Consider the following 14954-nt stretch of genomic DNA (forward strand, 5'->3'; position numbering starts at 1 on the left):
AACAAACATTGTGGATTAAGAAAGCGGCATTACTCAGGTGTACTTGCTGGTCTGTAAACATCTCTGTTTTCTTTAACACCAGCACATGCAGGTAGCATCCTGAACTATGGTAATAGAAACCATCTGTTTCCCTGTAGTATAAATCATCATAGTCTGGTGGCTATGGATACAGCAAGGGACTTGAGTGTAATTATAGATAATACACTCATTTTTAACTCTGATGTTATAGTAATAATCAGAAATGATATGATACTTTGAGGGAGATGTTATGACTGATTATGAATAGGACGAAAGAAGTACTTGTATTGCATTATATGTATCTGGTCAGGCCTGTTATAGAATTTTTAAAAACATTTATGTATTCATTTACTAAGTTTTTTTAAACAAGAGTCATCTTTATTAAATTATCACTTATGACATAGACAATTATACATTTATGTAAATGAAAACAAACCATATTGACATAATTTTAGTTGCAAACATTATACATCACTTATAATCTATTCATCATTTATAATCTATCCAGTCACTGTCAGTCAAACATTACTTAGCCCATTAAAATCCTGACTTCTTTTAAACCTCATTCCTCCTCTGCATGTATTGTTCCCTCATTTCCCATTTGTTCTATGTAATTTTTATGAAGATCCCAATTCCAGTTGTTTTATCTCTGTTACTATATTCACTACTTCTAGTACAGTTGGTTTAGACTCTGAATTCTATTTTCTAGTAATTTCTTTTTTGGCAGCCACCACAATCAGACTCCGCAAGCCCTTACTATGTGTAGGCAATTCCAGTTCTGTATTCCAGCTCAAAAAAAAATCACTTCCTTAGTTACACCAATTTGCTCACCCAGTATCTTAAAATAAATAGTTTTTTCACAGAAAATAGTCTATCAGTTAGATAACACTACTTTTAAACTGACAGAAAGGACAAGTGCTCCATTTATAAATAATTTATAGTCGGTTAAGCACAACACTGCTAACTTTAAAACAACTTTCCTGAAGAGGAAAGTAATAAAATATCAATGAAAAATAAGAAAATTGTATTTTTTTTCCACCAAAAGGAATTTTATCTGCCCAGCTAAGGAAAATACAAGCTGACCATCCATCCTCAAATGCCTCAGAGGAGCTTACTCTTTGGTGGTAGTAAAGCTGTGAAAGGTTTTGCACCCAAGCTTGTCTTTTAGTCATCTCAGCTCAAGCTGCTTGACAGTTTGAGTACATGGAAGTTGCTCTGAAGCTTTGGAAGCTGGTCGACTGTTATATCCTTGGCATGCTATAACCTATATAACCAAGGCTACTGCAGCGATTATCAATATAAAGAACAAATTTACTTTGTTTATTTTAATCTATAATAAGACCATGCTACTTCAATAGTTCCAACAACTTTTTAGCCTTTTGGTGCATATTCATTTCCTTTATGCAGTTTACCCTTTACTGGGGAGGTTAGTTGCTAGACAGGTATTTTAAGGTTTTCATCTGTAGTACGTAGCCACTGAGATCTCATAACTGTTCAACTACAAAACTTTTTTTTTTTTTTTTTTTTTTTTTTTGCAGGGGGCAAGCTCCTTCCTTCTGCTACATAAATACCCAAATTCTGAGATCACACTACAGTGGGGAACGGACAAATTCTGAATCCCCACTATACTACTATCATACACACGAAAAGAACAGGAATCTGCAATCTTTAAATTTTCTACCTCTTTTGCCGGTCTTTCTGCATTCAAACATGACATTTTGACCAGCTGAATGAAACCCATCTATACAATTTATCATTTATATTGCTCTATATTCTAACAGTCTCAGTAGCTCAACAGTTAGCATGCTTGTCATTGTTGCAGAAGGCAGTAGGTTTTATTCCACACCAGGATGTAATTTTCCTGGTACTGCTACTGCAGTGCAGCATGGGGGGGGGGGGTGCTGCAGTCCTGAGTGTGGCGTCCATGAGATCAGCTGTTAAACCATGGCCCCATCTACCTGAGTTGGTGGTAGCTCAGGAAGGTGTAAGAGATCTCACTGCGCATATTGAAAAGAATTGAGAAAATTCCCCAGTGCTCAGGCCAGATTTCTGCTAGTTAGTATGAATGCCACATTGGGTCTCCCTTGAAAAGAGGCCATTGGCCTAATGGGACTAACCTGGCCACACATTGGGTCTCCCTTGAAAAGAGGCCATTGGCCTAATGGGACTAACCTGGCCAACAAAACGCAAAAAAAAAAAAAAAAAAAAAAAAAAAATGGTCCACCATACAGCAAGATCTACAAAGATGGAAACTTATGAATTTAGCTTTCTTGTCCAAAGTAGCAATAGTGAAAATGAATGTCTTACCCAGACTCTTATATCAATTCAATGCTTCGGATATGTTAGTCTCTAATAACTTCTTCTCCAAAATTGAAAAAGACCTAGCTAGGTTCATCTGGTTCCCTAAGTCAGTTAGGATCTCTTACTCCAAATTAACCTATCCTAAGGAGAAAGGGGCTAGGCCTTCCAAACTTTCAACTGTACTACAAGATTATCTGCTCAAACAGAGTCTGGTCTATTTCAAATTTTAGCAGCAAAAATCATACCCACTCTCCATCCTGGTTAAAAATCTGGTATCACCATATTATCTCTAACAAAATTAATCCTCAGGCTATCCCCTTCCTATCCACTATTTCTATGAACAACTGTAACCTAGCACATTCCCTGAAACATAAAATCAGGCTTTTCCAAAAACTTATTAAAGACATCAAACTGGAAAATATTCTACCCCTTCTCCAACCACTCCATCATAATCCAAACCTCAAAATCAATAATGTAATGTTGGACCTTACTAAATTTCCTCTCATCAAGGATCTCAATGTATGGGACATCCTCAAATATAGGTCAAAATCTCTTCCCGAGCTACGGATAATTCTTGGAACCAATAACAAATACACAGTTATTCTTCGACAACTAAGAGAAATTATACTTGCACAACCTTTCAATCTTTCTCCCAACCCTCAGGAAATTAACAAACTAGTTGAAATTATATCTGTAATATCGAGCACTAAAAAAACAATTTCATCCTCTTACAAACTATTGAATACTTTGCTATACAACTCAAACTGTCTCTTCTCCAACTATTGGAATACCGTTGGTTCTCCTATTACAGAGGACCAAAACTCTCAGCTATAAAATCTACTTTAGAACTCTCCCTTTTTAAGAAACTCTTATACACCCAACTGATGCTAAACAATAATTCCTATTACACTCCTGTAATACTTAATAAATTTAACCCCAACTCATCCCCCTCGTGTACTTGTTGTCCCCATCCGAGAGCGGATCTATTACACATTATGTGGTATTGCAACCACTCTTACAAACTCTGGTGCTCTCTAAAAGTTCGTCTACAAAAAATGGGTTACTACACCTCCACCCTTTCGTGGGAAACAGCCATTCTCCATATTCCTACCTCCAAATTATCTAAATTACAACTCCACATTTTAATTATTCTCTGTTCACTTATTAAACTATACATCACTAATAATTGGATAGATCGCACCAAACTTAGTTGGAAAGGTTTCAAAGAGATGGCTTACAAACACATTTCAGCTCATAAATTCATTATAAAAGGCCCCAAAAAGAGAGCTTATTTTGGTAAACTATGGAAGAAACTTATAGATTTAATTCTTACTGAATAACTTCCCATTCATATATTGAGTGCAACATGTATCCTTATCCCTGTTAATTATCGGAGAACCACTGTTAACCCAATTAATATTATATTTTTGCAATACCACTGCAGAGGAATTGTAGCACATTTTGTTGTAAATATTGTATATAATTGTTTTTGGTTAAATTGATTACAATGCTCTCATCGTGCTGTTCCTTTCCTTCTCATATGTATCACTGCTAAACTATGTGGTAACTCATAATATCCTGTAATTATTCATCGTTGCATTTTAATGTGCATAACTGTAATGTATTTCTTTTCTCAGTATGCATTGTTTCATATTTTGAAAAATAAAAGAAATATTTGAAAAAAAAAAAAAAATATATATATATATATATATATATATATATATATATTTTTTTTTTTTTTTTCTAATAGTGGATCAAGATTAAAGGTTTGGAAGTGTCATCAATAGATTAACTACACCCTTGGTACATTACCAAAGGTACTAACATTCATCTAAAACCACCATATTTATGCTCCTTACTAAAAAGTAAAGTAAAAATGTGTATACTGCACATACAAATAAGAAATACTGACACCCCCCTAAAACAATCTGGACTGTTGCAAGGTTTTGTGTATATGTTTGAGTGTATGGGGTGCCTTTTCCAACATGATGCATGGACCACCAAGGAAAACACTACTGCCATTAGGTCTAACAGTGGTAGCGTTGTCACCTCACGGCAAGAGGTTCTCCAGTTTGATTCTCGGCTGGGGTTCCTTTTGTGTGGAGTTTGCATGTCCTCACTGCGTTCGTGTGGGTTTCCTCCGGGTGCTCAGGTTTCCTCCCACGTTACAAAGACACGCATCTGGAGCGTTTCTCCACGGGCTTCTGCTGAAAATTGGCTTAGTTCCAAGTCGGACTTTCCTGGTTAACAAATGTTAAATAAATAAATAAAATAAATATTGTTAATGGTGGTTCAGAGATATGCTAATAAGCCAATAATGAGGTCTTTCTTATTGCAGCCATAGCTGTCTCTGAATCATATTTTCTCCCTGTCTCCCAAAGTGACCTACCCCTAAAATACACTACTTCATTTAAAACAACTCCTCATCCGTATACCTACACATAGTTTAGTATAATGTTAAATAAATTACCTGGAACACAGATTGCATTTTCTAGTCACTGCAGTATAAAAACATTGCATCTATAAAATTCACATGTACAGCTAACCCCCAAAACAGCACTGCCTTCCCAAATCAATCCACTAGAAACAAAATTCACTGTTATTAGGAAAAAAGCAGTTAAAATAAAATAATGAAAAGCTAGAAAACCATAACCACACTATCCAGTTAGAAAATGGCATTGCCAGCAAAATGGAAACAGTCCTAACTGCCAAAACTAACTAAAAATTAACTAAGCAGCATACCTCAAGTATAAAGCTAACAATTCCTAAAAAAACATTACTAGAATACTAAATTACATCAAATAAATCAATGGTCACATCAAAAAAAAAAAAAAAAAGAACAACATTTAAATATATTGTAAAACCACCAAAACAGATCCTTAAAATCACACAATGAAGAAAAAAGACCAGTGAAATGTTGTTCTTCCGTTCACCGATTGTGGCCGAGGCGCTAAGAAAATTTTACAGTGGCATTAAATAATGTTTGATGAATGGAAGAACAACATTTAAATATAGTTCAGCAACAACAGGAGAAAATAATTCATGAGGCTTTCCATTCATAAAGATCAATGCAAACTACCTGAATATCTATTCAGCAGAAAATTTGGTAATTAATATTTCTCATTAGAACTACAAATGCAAAAATATAGAAAAAAATGCTTACAAAGAATATGTGGTGGTCTGTTTTCTGTGATACATGAAACATCTTGCATAATAAGATTAAAAAAACTCATTCTGTGATTTGTCACTCTGCAAGTCATCACTCAACTTTTATTGTCAACCTATATTAAAAAATACATAGTGTCACACACCAGACTCCCATGTATCCCATATATCTTTGTGTGTGTGCATGTGCATATGTGTGTTTGTATGTGTATACTTGCATCCTCAAGTCCTGCTGAGTTCCTTCACTTTGAACCCTGTTTTCTCAAAATCTCACCAAGACGACATTGATACACAGACTGTATATTTATTTGGCATATATCATGGAAAGTAGGTTAAAAAAAACAGCTGGGTGCACAAGTCCCATGATGAAGAAGTGCCCAATCCTGGTGTGCACACTGGTACCAAGACTGGAAAAAATGACAGTGTAGAATCCTCAAAGTATGGAAGCATTCCTACTATGGGGTTAAGCCAGGCTCAGGGGGAGAATGGCTCCCTGTTGTAGATGGAAGTAGTAGTCCATAAAAATCACAAAAACTGACGGTCCAAAAAAGGACCATAAAGGCAATAGAGAAGACTATTGAGGATAAGGAAGAAATTATGTATTGTTACTGTTATGCAAGAAGCCTAAAATTTCTAAATAGACCTTATTCAAAAAGATTAAGAAATAAATTAAAGGAAAAAAAATGCCTGCACATACAAGATTACAAAAAGTGAAAACAAGGTCCACCAAGTGAAGGTACTCATCAAGACCTGCGGATGCTTCAGATAAAAATTTATGCTCATTAGGACAACAAATCCATGAAAGGCATTACATAGACCAAAAAAAGTTGGGTTGACTGAAAAAAAGAGCGTGAGAGGAAGTGCAAAAATATAAAGAAGAAAATCCAGACATTTTTGAAAAGTATAAAAAAATATGGACATAGGAAGGAAAAAGAGACCTGATATGGTGCAATGCAAAGGAGAAAGGTAAACTAATCAACACAAAAAATGCAGCTCCAAAGATGTTTGATGAACATATGAAATTAGACCTTCATATACAACAAAATATCCAGAAAACAGACTTTAAACTAGGTACCCTCTACAGACAGAATCACTTACTAAGTCCATCCACAAGACTAACCCTAGACACAACATACCTTCTGCCTTCTCTTCTCTACAGTGCTCCTCTACTTACTAATTTACAAAACTCCTCCAGACTCAAACTTGAGTCTTGCTACAACAAAATAGCCAAATTTGCAACTAACTCCAAATACTCCACCCATCACTGCTTTGTTCTTCATTCACTAAATTGGTTAGAACTACCAAAGTACCTCTCCTACCTGCAGCTAACAACAGCTCATAAAATACTCTTCAGACCCCAAGATTGTCCAGCCCTAAGCTCAACCTTCAACCATTACCACCCAAAAAGACCCATTCGATCAGGGGATCTGAAATTACTACAGGTCCATAAACCTAATCCTCCTCCCGGAAAGCTACTTTACTCTTACTCAATAGCCAGGAACTGGAATGCCTTGCCTCTAATGATTAGATCAGTCCAAATCTCCTCTCATTTTAAAATTTCCCTCCATACCCACCTTTCCTCATGCTGGAAATGTACTTACACTAAGCCTCCATAATACCTCCCACCCTTCATCCTGCCCCCCCCCCCCCAGTCACCTGTATTTATAGCACCACTGTGTTTAGAACTCATACTAAAAAGTATGCCATGCAACCGCTCATACTGATTGTACAAAATGGTAACTTTATGAAAATTGTCATTGTTTTAAAAGTTGCACTTTCTACTCCTTTGTTATTGGTTGCAATGTATTTATAAACTCATTGTAATTTTTGTAATTGTTGACTTCTTTGTAACTTTAAATTGTTATCTTTTATATTGTGGAGTTTTTCTCCCCAGGCCTCCACTGAAATGGGCTATGTTGGCCCCATTGGACTATCTCAGTAAACAAAAGAAAATAAATAAATAAATAAATATTTGAAGATAAATACAGGCAAAAGCAGCCGGATATGGAAAATTTCACAATACATAAAATAAGAACACAATGGGGGAATGTAGAACAGACAATCAGTGAGGAAGATGTTAAACAAATAGAAACTGAAGTTATGGACTACCTGCAAAGTGAAGAATTTAGCATAGAAAAGGTTATGTCATAGCATGATGGAACAATAAATCCCCAAATTAAGGAGAAACAGGTGGAGGTGGGAGACATCTGTAGAAGAAATATGGACATGGTACAGAAAAAGAGATTTGATATGATGCAATATTTGTGCAAAGGAGAAAGCAAAACTAATCAACACAGAAAAAGCAGCACCAAAGATATTTGAAGAAAAAATACAGGCAAAGACATCTAGATATGGAACTTTTCAGAATATAAAAAATAAGAAAGAAGAAAAGAGGACTAGTAATGGAAAAGTTAAAGAAATAGAAATTGAAGTTATAGATTACCTACAAAGTGAAAGATTTTGTGTAGAAAATCCAACTCAGGTAATGTCACAGCACGATAGAACAAGAAGTCCGCAGTTTAAGGCGAAACAGGTAGAATGGGAAGCATCTGATCACTTGTCACATGATGATGCCCTGGAGCCTTCAGCAGGAAACCAGTACAAAAAGTTTAGCTGGAATTGCACAGAAAAGGAAGGAGCAGGAAACAGTGGCAACTCTGGCACATGCAATGTTGTGGAGTGATGAGACGATGAGTTCCCATATGAAGGAGCAACAGATAACATAGTATGCAGCTGAAGAGGCTATGTCACAGGAAGTGGTTTAAAAGCCCACATTGCACTTGTTTCCCGACTTTCCTGTAATTAGTCTAGTCCAGATACAGACTTGCTGTATCCAGGACTGTTTGTAAGCTTCTGAGATGTGCCAAAGTCTGCTCTTCAGTTTTTTCCCTTAGATCTGCTAGTTCTCTCCTCTCCTGCACTTTTACTAGCTTATTAGTCTAGCACTTTACCATGCCAGGCTTCTTGTACCAATTACTGTAGGACACAAAAGTGCTACCAGCACTAAACGTTCTACAAGGAAACCGCTCCAATACATATTATTAATGCCCACCCCTCCAGACATGTCAAAAAGTCAGTTCCCTGTGCTTTCTCCTGTTAATCTGGTGAACTTGGTCATCCTGAGGCAATGTAGCAACTGCCTCATGTACACCGACAACCATCTCCTCTTACCTCCCGACATTCAGACTTGTAAGAGATGCACTTATATATCCAAATTGCAAGCCACGCATCTCCAGCCAAGACCGGAATAGCTTTTCAAGAGGAGAAGGTCAACACTTGCACCACACCACATGGAACACATAGCTCTCCAGAACACACACCAGCACTGCCTTCACATAAAAACACAAACCAAACTTCTACTTTCGCGCAGGCTATCAATAAAAATCTACCCAAACAGCAGAGACGTCCAAGGCAGAAATGCACTCGACCACCACAATACAACACTAATCATGAGACACAACTCTCCTAAACAGTGTGCCACTCAACCAAAGCCCCTAAGGCAAAACAGCATGCCCAGCACACTAGTCATAGGTGACTCAATAGTGAGGCACACTGATGTCCCACTCACTAGGTTGAATAAGGAGAAAGTAACAGTCAGCTACCTGTCAGGTGCCAGGATCCACCATGTAACGCACGCACTCAGGTCCCTCAACAACAGGTACAAATATGACTCTGTCATTGTACATATGGGTGTGAATGACCTGAGACGTACCTCCCTGCACTACATGAAAAGAGACAAGGAGCTCTCGGATTATGTAGCCCAGGTGGGTACGATCCTAGCCCTGAGCAGCATCCTATCATCACCTAGAATGATACCACAGTACAAGCAGAAAATGATTGATTTCAACCATTGGCTAAGTTTCTGGTGTCATTCTAAGGGGATCCAGTATCTGTCTACCTGGGATGACATGATTGACAGACCTCGATGCTTTCCCAAAGATGGCCTGCATCTGTCACCCCTGGGCTTCCAGATACTGGCCAAGGCTCTTGCCACCCCTATAGTGCCTTTTTTAGGTGGAGTTCCAAAGACCAAATTACCACCGTAACAGCTACAAAGAAATACATTCTGAGGGTCATGCTACTCAATGCTAGAAATCTAAATCTCAAAATGCACTCACTCGAAGCACTCCTTAAAATGGAGAACATCAAAATTTGTGCTGTAACAGAGACCTGGTTCAAGGCAGCAGAAAGCACCCCTGCACTACCAGGCTATAACTCATTTTACAGCTTTCGGCATCAGAACTTGGACCGAAGCTCCAAAGGTGGCGGTGTTTCCATATTCATAAAGGATGCACACACCTCCAGACTAGTAGCGCAACATAACACATCAGAGGTACTTCAGGTGTAGCTAACATTGGGTAAGACAGTGATTCAGGTCATAGCCTGTTAGAGGTCCCCAACCATGTCCCAAGACACTCACTCCATGTTCCTAAGCACCCTGGAGAATATTAAGGTCCAACCTAACACACTCATACTGAGCGACTTAAACTAACCCTCCATTAACTGGATAAACTACTCATGTACCAATACACTTGCCAACATTTCCTGGAATTCATTAATTCCAATGCCCTGGATCAGCTCATTCTTACCCCCACTAGAGGTAGCAACATCCTTGACCTGGTCATTACTAACATGGGTGACCGTTGCTCTACACCAATAGTCAACTCCTCCCTGGTTAGATCCGACCACAAACTAATCACCTTGGAAATCCACATGCCTCCCATCCCCACCTGCAAAGGTAACCACCATGAAAAACTCCTCCAAAGCTAACTTTGCACTCCTAAGGACAAAGATGGCTAACTTCATAGCACCCATGCAAATGGAGAATAGTTGCATGACCACTGAATCATACACCAATGTACTGTACGAACACGTACACAAATGCATGGATCTTGCCATACCCAATAGAACCAAGATGCTCTCCTCCAAAAAAGAGAGGCCAGTCTGGTGGTCTCCTGCCATAAACAAACTCTACAACAGAAGGAGGAAACTGATGTGGAATAAAGTAAAGTCCCAAGACTGGAAAAACTTCCTTATCAGCCTCAATAAAAAGTTGAGATCCCTATCAAATCCTCTAAAGCTAGCTATGAAAACAGAATTGCAGCAGATAGTAAAGACAACCACAAGGCCTTTTATAGTTATGTAAAGAACCTCCACAGCAATACCCAGATTTGCTCTGAGCTACTGCACAATGGTACCTCCTATACCGAGCTAACAGATATTGCCAATATACTGGCCGACAGATTTAGTGCCAACGTTACCCCCCCAAAGGACCAATCACAATACCAGTAGATTTCCAGGCACCCAGAATTACTGCTGCACAGGTTAAAATAGCACTGTCCAAGGCCAAGAATACAGCTTCTATGGGACCTGACAATATCCCTGGGTGTGTTCTATATGAACTATAGAGTGAACTGGCACCTCACCTGTGTGCCCTGTTCAATCACAGCCTCACCTCAGCCTTTGTCCTTACCAAATGGCGCACTGCTATAGTCATCACTCTCTACAATGAAGGAGTGACTACAGATCCTGGAAACTATCGCCCCATTAGCCTGACAAGTCTGATATGCAAAGCTATGGAACGCATCATCATGGACCTAATAAACAAGGATATAGGGAATCTCCAAACTCTGGATCCCACACAGTTTGGTTTTGTGAAGGGTCAATCATGCCTGCTCAACTTGGTTGACTTCTTTGAGTCAGTCATCAGAGGTGTGGATGAAGGCAAGGTGGTTCATGCAGCCTACCTTGATCTGGCCAAGGCCTTTGATACCATTCCCCACTTAGGAATCATAGAAAAATTCACTAAGCTAGGCATCAACCCCTATATCACTAGGTGGGTTGCAAACTGGCTCACAGATATAACTCACAATGTGAAAGTAGCTGACTCCATGTCAGACTACCAACCAGTCACAAGTGGAGTCCCACAGGGATCGGTCCTGGGTCCTCTTCTGTTTGGTATCTACTTCTCAGAAGTCCAGTCCAACACAAAGGGACTCTGGCTGACAAAGTTCACAGATGATTGTAAGTTGGAAGCCATTATTAAATCCTCAAGTGATGCTGACATCCTACAGAAAGGCCTCGCGGAGACCAATGACTGCTGTCAGAACCATGGCCTTAAGCTCAATGCCAAAAAATGTGTCATCATCCCCTATGGGAAAAACCCAGTTCCCATGAACTACCACATCAATGGTAGTCCACTGAACACAAAAGGCATTATAAAAGATCTGGGAACACAGGTTGACAGCAACCTCTCTTTTGACCACCACACTGCCACTGTGGTCAGAAAGTCCTTCTATGTGGCATTATTAAGGGTTTTGCATCCAGGAAGAAAGAGGTCATTGTCTCCCTCTACTCTTCCCTCATTAGGCCAGTCATAGAGTACAATGCCCCATTTGGCATGTACCTCACTAGACATCTGCAACAACTGGAGAGACTGCAAAAGTACCTCACATAGAGGATCCAAGGCCTTAAACACTTGTCCTATATGGACAGACTCAAAAAACTCCAACTATTCTCTTTCTCATATCACCTACTTAGAGGTGATCTCTGCTTGTCTTACAAAGCCATGTCTGACCCAACTCTGTTAGAAATGCTACATTTAAAGAAATCCCAATCCCTCCGCACCACACGCTCCAGAGACCTCAACCTCATTACCACAATCAACAGAATATGCTGGAGGGACAGGTTTGTAACCCAGAGACTGCCCAGGCTATGGAATATACTTCCCATACATGTCAAACAGAGCACCTCACTGGCCCTCTTCAAGAGAAATCTTGATGAGTGGATGGGAAATAGAAAATTCACCCTGGGGAATCACTCCAGTGGCTCCACTTGACTGAGGCACAGGAAACTAAGGTCGGGTGGCACAATGCCAGGGTAATCCTAAGGGTTAGGCTTGTAAAGGCTCCAGAGCCCTTAGCCTAGTACACACCTATGAACCTAACTTCTGGGTAAAGGTATTAACATCTTTACACAAAGATTTATCCCTGAGTAAGAACTACTCATATGCATACCCTGAACAGACACCAACCTGGTTAACAACAGGAAAAATGATACTCCTCCTCAAGTGTGAACCTGTAAGCCATGCTAAAAATTAAAGACCAATTGCCTTTAGATGATGTAAAAACTATATACTGGAATTGATACAGAGAGGGTTTATAATCATTTAGATGAAAACTCAGTCATGGCAATAGAACAAAAGGGTAATAAAAACATCATATGGAATGAAGGATCATTTGATGCTTAATAAATCCATAATAAAGAATTGTAAAAAGGGGAAAAATCTATGTATGGCATGGATAGATTACAAAAAAGCATTTGACAGCAGTCCACATTCCTGAATAAAGGAATGCTTATATATGTTTAAAATACATCCTACATTGATCTATTACATTACAATGACCATGAAACTGTGGCAAACCACTTTGCAATTAATTCATAACAAAGGGCAAATCTTTATCCCAGGGATAAAATCATTAAGCTGTTTGTTTAACAGATTAGGTCTTGGTTACAATTTGGCTCCAAGAAAACAAACTTGCTTAAAGATTTCTCACCTATTTTTTGTGGATGACTTAAAACTGTATAGTTCATCAGATGAGAGTTGAAAGCACAACTGCAAGTGGTTAAATCTTTTCAGATGATATAAGAATGACATTTGGTCTTTATCAATGTGCAAAATCAATGTTTAAAGCAGGAAAGTTGCATTACCAGGAAAATATTAATCTTGGAGAGGAATATGATATAAAGGAACTTGGGCAGGAAGGAGTGTACAAATGTTTGGGAATTGAAGGATCAGCAATAAAACAGAACAAATGTGAATAACTCCTAAGACTAAAACTAATATTGAAAGCAGGCTTGACATCTAGGAATAATATCCAAGCTATAAACCAATTTGCACTTTTTGTTTTAACTTACAATTTTGGTGTGATTGACTGACCCCAAAAGGTATTGGATCATCTGGACAGGAGAACAAGAAAAATGCTTCATGCTTATCAAATGCTATATAAAAGTCAATATATAGCAAGGCTATATATTCCATGCTCTGAAGGAGGTATGGGCCTTCTCAAAATTAATTACATGTATAGATCAACTGAATGTGTCAAAAAAAAAAAAAAAGAAAGAAAGAAAGAATTTAAAGAGCAGGATCGGATGAGAAGGAAAGAAATATGGAAATGTCATGAATATACTGGCAAGTATAGAGATTTCCTGGAACAACCTCGTGGTGATCAGGATTTGACACCAGAATAGTTAAAGTGAGGTGCGTTGAAACCAAAAGATGAAAGGTTAATAATGTCAGCATAGGACAGTGGACATTGCACACATCAGTTTACAAAGCCGATTGAGCATGTGGGAGAAACAGACAAATGTAGGTTCTGTAAAAAAGAATTGGAAACTGTCTCACACTTTGTTGCTTGGTGTGATAAACTCATAGCAGAGGGCCTGTGTGATGATGTGAGGTAGTGTCAGCTTTCCCAGGTGGAGTAGGGCAGTGCATGTGTAACATATAAACGGATCGTAGCAGTAATAAAAGCAAAAACAGTAATGGCAGTAAACAGGACAGTCTTTAATCCAATAATTTGAAGCGCTTTTCGTCTGCCAGCATCTGCAGACTTCTTCAGACAAGAAAAACTTACAATTGAGAAGCTTAATATACTAAGCTGGTCAAGAGTAACCAATCAAATATAAGCAACCTAATATAAACAATTAAAATTAATTACCTTGCACATGCTGTTAAAATCTGATGGTAATTCAAAGTAAAGCAACCTTACTCAATAACATACAATAAACCCTAATCTCCCTAGCTGGTTAAACAAGACAGAATGAAAAAGCAAGTAAAAAATGCATGAATATGTATTTATCCTAAAAGCATAAAAAATCTAATCCTCTCAGACAAATAATTATCTAATCAGATTTTTGAGTTTTAAAAGGCTGCTAATAGAGCAGCTATCATTCAACCCTGGTATTACATATGCATTTAATCTGATTTGCCAGTGTAACTCTGACAATTCCAACAATAGATGTAAAGGGGCCCCCCTCTTACTCTCAGGTATCTGATCTATCACCATAAATCTAAAATAATGGTCATTTTCCTGGCTGATATGTTTGGCAAGAGCATTTTCTAGTTTACCTTTACTAATGGCGTATTGATGTTCATAAATACGCTCTTTTAGTTTACGCTCTGTTTTGCCAATATAAAATCCTTCACATTTTTGACATTGGGCGAGATATACTACCATCCTAGAGTTGCAGGTGCATCTACAGTGAAGATCAAAACTAGTGTGATTAATAATGAATCTATTAGATTCATTAATATGTCTGCACTGGTTGCAGTTTTGGCATTTAAACATACCCGGTGTTCGTGTTAAGTTACTTTCAGGTAGTTCTAGTAATGCTTTTAAATTTTTACCTCTCCTGAATGTAACTCCGGGATTCACACCTACTTTGCCCATCACTGTGCTATTGGTACG

At 38.3% G+C, this 14954-nt stretch overlaps 1 protein-coding gene across 1 annotated transcript in view; it reads left to right on the top strand.

Annotated features, from left to right (window-relative positions):
* The window catches only part of ANKRD42 (ankyrin repeat domain 42), a 1245350-nt gene that overhangs the window by 1208509 nt on the left and 21887 nt on the right, over window positions 1-14954 (top strand). The window lies entirely within an intron of this gene.

This window comes from Protopterus annectens, chromosome 5.part0 (genome assembly GCF_019279795.1).
Source record: "Protopterus annectens isolate FY-2018-M chromosome 5.part0, PAN1.0, whole genome shotgun sequence".
Classification (NCBI taxonomy): domain Eukaryota; kingdom Metazoa; phylum Chordata; order Ceratodontiformes; family Protopteridae; genus Protopterus; species Protopterus annectens.